The sequence below is a fragment of the Austrofundulus limnaeus genome, unplaced genomic scaffold, assembly GCF_001266775.1.
Source record: "Austrofundulus limnaeus strain Quisiro unplaced genomic scaffold, Austrofundulus_limnaeus-1.0 Scaffold25, whole genome shotgun sequence".
Lineage (NCBI taxonomy): Eukaryota > Metazoa > Chordata > Actinopteri > Cyprinodontiformes > Rivulidae > Austrofundulus > Austrofundulus limnaeus.
Genome location: NW_013952427.1, coordinates 3,699,176 through 3,705,287, shown reverse-complemented (window position 1 = coordinate 3,705,287; position 6,112 = coordinate 3,699,176).

Genomic DNA, 6,112 nt, shown 5'->3' with positions numbered 1-6,112 from the left:
ACACACACACACACACACACACACACACACACCGTTAGAAATAGAACAAACTGCTCTTTGTGATCACACAGCTGGGAGTGTTAAAAACTTTCCCAACATGTGATGTACAACAGTCTCCTCAGCACCAGAGCGGAGGTCGTCTCAGGCCTCTGACTGCTGACTCAGCTCATGTGTTCCTACAGTTCACAGCAAACTACAACAGAAGTGCACCACCATAATCCAGTCAGGCACTGTGGCTACTTCAGCTCAGTCTGTGGTCATTTGATCCAGAGATCCAAAGGATTTCACAAACAGAACCCAGGGCAGCTGATCTCTCAGACTGAGCCATCGACATTATGCATATACAGATGGTTGCTTGATTGTTCACGTATACGCTCAACAATTAGCTGCCTTGGATGTATGTAGGTCACTTCTTGTGCAACATCTAATTCCACCGTATGCCCGTATTCCCTCCTCCTCGTGTGAGCCGCTCTGCCGATTTAATCCGGCGGAGTATGGATCTGYTTTAAGAGGTTTTACATATAAATGAACGTGGGGGAGAAAGAGCAAAGCATTGCTGTTGAATGGGGATCTTGTGGTAAATGGATGGAAAATTGACATTTCTCCRTTAATAAGAGGCTGACAGTCCATTTAGACGGCTGGATTGTAAAGTAGGTTTTAGGCTGCCAGGAGCTGCTGGAGACGGTTGAARCACTGAGTAAAAGGCCTGCTGGGCATCCGAGCAGGAAGCCATCCCTTTACTTCTCGTCACTGACTCATGTTTATGTGGGTTTTTCTCTGCGTGTASGCACACACACAAACATGATATGCTCCCACTGTGGTAAGAAAAATAAAATAAAATAAAAAACAGCATGGCTGCATATGCACTCCCACCCCAGCTTTACAGATGCAAATGTTTTATGATGCAATTGTTATCTATGACACCCCAGTTCCTTAAAAGTATGTCTATTTATCAAGATCAAACTCATGTTTGAACATTTTTTTTCCATTTTAGGGTCCATAAAAAAATCAGAACAAAAAAAAAAGTAAATAAATCAGGGAAAAAAGTTATTTGGGCTTTTTGTAGTTCAATTATTGCTTTTTTGATGTTTAGAAAAGCTTATTGTTTATGACATGATTATAATCTATAAATCAAACTTTACACGCTAAAAGCAACAACTAACAGTGAGGTYTTTGTTTGGCAGTTGTTTTTGTTTATTAGAACTATATCATCATTTCATCACATCATACTGTTTAAGTCACAAAGTGTGGAGAAACAGGCAGTTAGTATGGCTAAAATGTTTGTAACAATTGCATTTTTTCCCTCCAAATATAATAAATAAATGCCTTATTAATGGGTTGTTTAATTGAAATATYAGAAATAAAATTTTAAAGATTTTTTAACTTGAGCAGTAGTGACAAAACAATACATGATTTTGAACAGAAAAGTCTCAAATTTGTGTCATTTTCCCAGCGATCTAGAAAAGAACGTTTCTTTTTCCCAGATGTAAAATCTTAAAAGCCAAATATTGTTTGAGGTTTCCTCTTTGAATAAAAAAATAAAATAATCCTCATTAGAATAACCTAAAAATAGGATTCAGACAAAATATCAATGAGTTATCCTAATTAGGAAGACAAATCAAAGCACACCTCATGGAACCAGGACGATCCAGCTCTTAAAATGTATTAAAAGCAGGAATGTGAAAATGTGTCATTTTGACCAAATTTGACTTCATCTCTAATTTGATGTGATCGGTCACATATATTCTTGTGTCATAATATTGTTTGTAAATCACCTTTTTTCACATTTTTCTTTGAAATTAAATAACTTTTTAAGAACCACCAGGATAACTTTTTGCTTTATTAATTCATGATGGTTACCTTCTGAAGATTATTTATTTTCATTTCATTTTCATTGATTAATTTTTAATGCATCACATACAAACCTTTGTTTGTTTGTTTGTTTTTACTTTTTGCTAAATAAAATCTACCTTGGTTGATTTGCTTGTTTCCCTGCTTAAATTAAGATTTGTGGGTTCATCAGCTTTCTCACTTTTAGTCAGACATTTATACTTTTATATTTTTAGACCAACTGTGGGATAATTATTAGCTTGGCAAAAGTTAGTGCATGAAGTTACCGTATCACAACGAAGGCTGTTCCAAATGAATCAGCTTCATGACAAATTCTAGTTGTTTTATAAGTTTGGATCAAAATTAGCAAAATGCCCTATTGATGCTGTAAATGCAATGACAAATATTTGCACCTAAACAGTKTGCCGCAGTAAGCTTTTAATATTCTACAAAATAATTTGATTATTTTAAAAACTGCTCTATAAAAAGACAGCAACTAAACTTATAATATCAAATTCAAAAGTCTTGTTTCTACAATCCCTGATATWAGAGAAGTAGCTGTCTGGAAGCAGCTTCAAATCTCCCTCGTTGTGAGAAAGCTGGTCTTAATGAATAAATTAAATTGTACATGTTTGAAGGCAGGGCCTTCGGTTTGTGGGCTTATTTTGATGTGTGTCAACAGAAAAGTTTACGTTTCTTCAGATTTGATGTCTATACTGTCAAACTTTTTATTTTTTAAAATTTTAACACTCCTATTTTTGCTGTCACTGAGCCAGGATTTGAACCAGTGACCTTTTTCCTGAGAGGCATCAGCTCTACCCACTGAGCCACCGTGCCCACCTCCTTTGAGGAACATTATTCAGAAACTGTGGCACTATTTTTTGGGCAAGTTTTTCACAGACTGCTGAACCTCTGCCCATCTTTGCTTCTGAGAGATTCAGCCTCTCTTAACGTCTCTTTCATGCCCAGTCCTCTAACTGACCTGTTGGGTTAGGGGAGTCGTCCCGTAACCGGTAGRTTGCAATCCCTCATTCCAGCTSTCTCAGTCATTGTGTCCTTGGGCAAGACACTTCACCCTCCTTGCCTACTGATGGTGGTCAGAGGGGTCCGGAGGCGCCCCACATTTTGTAAATGTGTTGCAGTCAATTCAAAATAACCTTACCGTTTTAGTTGATTGTTTGTTTTTCTCGTCCTAAAATGGGTATAATTTCTCAGTTTAAACATTTGATGTGTTTACTGTCGAGTCTCCGTGGCACTTTTGCCGTCTCAAAACAAATCAGTAACTTCAGTGTGAACTGTTGAATTTTCCTGTTTTTATTTATACGTGTAAATTCTGCACACGTTTTTCTACAACTTCAGCCAATCATACAGCAGCCAAGAACACGCTGTACCTTTATAAAGCCTTGCTTACACACACACACACACACACACACACACACACACACACACACACACACACACACACACACACTGAAGAGGAGATAGGCTTTTTATTGGTACTTGCGTCAGGGTGGAAAGAACATTTTCTTGCCCATATTCCTGTCTGAGGTTAACGGGCAACATCGGTCTCTTCCTGGTTCTCCCCAATGCCTCATCATAGTTTCTCGCTCCTCCACCTCCCTCTCTCTGCGTCTCCTTCCAGCACTRTTATTTCTCTGTGTGGGAGATCACCACTGCGAGCACAGGCGCACAGGGACCCTTTCACGCTGCTTATGTACCCGTTGGCTGCTGGTGCTCACCTCATGTGGCCCCGGCCTGTGAGTCATGAGAGGTGCAGAACGTGTTTGTGTGCGTTAAATGTCACGCAGAGACAGCAGGGTGCAGCTATTACCGAAACACTCAGGTGGAGATCAACCCTTTTACTCACTCAAAGCATTATGGGATCCAGTCTCACGAGGTGCACATTATGGAGCGTGGAGCAGATATTGATCCAGCACTTTGAGTCTCCTCACATTGTGCATCATAAAACTATTTGTGAGAAGAAAACGTCTAAATATAGCTCGATCCAACAAATCATTGTCAGATGGTTATAAAAACAAGTCTAAATAAAAATATTTTAAAGCTATATCGTAGATCAAACACTTCGCCAAGTTGGACTCATGAAGGCAAAAGGCTGTCAACCACCGGCTGGATTTTWATGAACTCAGAAAGTGATCGTTACATTGAGTCAAACTAATTCAAGATGGCCACCGACGTAAATGATTGACGATTAATGTGGTAGCAGCCGGGAGTCATCCTCTACACTGAGCACTAATGAAGCTCACAGGGTCTTGTAGTTTTGAGACTGTGCACATTGAGGTTCGATGAAGCTCGATTAAGGTTTTTCACTATTTTGTCTGCACCGACGGGTCAGAGGACAGAGAAACACGATGACTTGTGATYGTAGGCCGGACACTGAGGAGGGAGAGAAGGACTTGTGTCGACTGGTGAGAGAATCAGGCTGGAGCAGATGTGCAGCAGGTCATACCTGTTAAAGATAGAAATGTTCTAACAGGTGAGGAGAGCGTGATGGGAAGGTGGACGGAGTACTTTGAGGAGCTAATGGAGAGAATAAGAAAATAAGAAAAAAAATGACACAGACGCCATCTTTGTTTTGAAATGATGGGATGTGTGTTGTCATCATGGCAGGCACACAGCAACTAAATGTGTCCTCTGCTTTTAACCCATCACACACGTGAGATACACAGTGGAGCAGCAGACAGCCGCAGAGCGGGAGCTGCCAGGGATTAGGTGTCRCTCAAGGACACCTTGTGTGGGCATGGCAAGAAATCAAACCTGCGACTTTCTGGTTCCAAGACGACTGTCCGACTGCACCACAGTCTGGCAGAGCTGAAGATGTTGAAGTTCTTGGGAGAGACGAGGACGGAGAAGATTAGGAATGAGATCATCAGAGCTACAGCACAGGTTGAAGGACTGGAAGATAAGATTACAGAGACCAGACTGACAGGGTTTGGACACGTCCAGAGGAGGGACAGTGGGTAAACTGGTAGATGGGTGTCAGAGATGCAGCTGCCAGGAAATGAACAATGAGAAGGCACATGGATGCAGTTATAAGACATAGTGGTAGTTAGAGTACAGACAGAGTGAGGTGGAGGAGGATGACTCACTGTGGAGACCCCTGAAGAGGGAACAACTGAACGAAGACTTCTTTAAAAATAAGCCTCATGTTGTTAACGTGGTGAGTTACAGCTAATCTCTCTAATTTTACTTTTATATGACCCAGAGGCAGAAAACGTGGTAAAGCTGCTGAGGTAAATTTGCTCATAAAAATAAGTTAGTTGAAATTAGCTTTAAAAAGCTACTAGAGAAAACAAAACCCCTTTTGTCTTATTGTGTCATGTAAAACTGGCAGTTTTTGTAAAAAGTCAACTTTTTGTTTCTTTTTTTGCAGCATAAACGTTATATAATCCCACTCAAAAATGTGCGTTCTCATTTTACATAAAGGTCTTTGAAAAAAATGTRTACCATATGTTTTTGTTTTTCTTGATTTGTTCTTGTTTTTTTTAAAGAGAAATGAGCAATTACTAACAAATACTGTACTAATATTGTACCAGCTGGGGTCAGCACACAGCCGTGCAACACTGAAACTTAGGCCACATGCCACAGCACTGCATTACTCAGCAACACACACAAACATACGTTTGTTCTTCTAACCTCATGGGGACTTTGCATTGACTTCCATTCATTTTCTGGTCATTTTTAGTCTTACACTGAACCCTAACCACCCCAGTACATATATAGCCCTAAACCTAACCTAAACTCCATTCACATCTTAGTTCTAAACTGAACACCTGACCCTCCAAAAAAATAAATAAAAAAATAATAAATAAAATAAATAAAACAGCCTTTAAATTCATGTTAACTGGGCTTTTGTTGCCACAAGGAACAGTGGGTCCTCACAAAGCTGTTTGTTCAGGTAAAATGGTCCAAAATCATCCCCACCAGTTAAAAGCACGCACGCACGCACACACACTTGTTTTTATATCCTTGTGGGGCCCGTCCATTGACTTCCATTCATTTTTTTGGTAATTTTATATCCTAACCTTGACAATTTACCCTAAGGCTAACCTCACAGGTACCTACCTGACCCTAAAACTAACCTAAACTCAATTCACACCTTGGTCCTAAACCCAACCCCCAATCCTTAATTTGCATTCGACAAGGCTGCTTTTTTTTGGGAAAATGGTTCCCACGATGTAGGAATAACATGTACACACACACACACACACACACACACACACACACACACACACACACACACACACACACACACACACACACA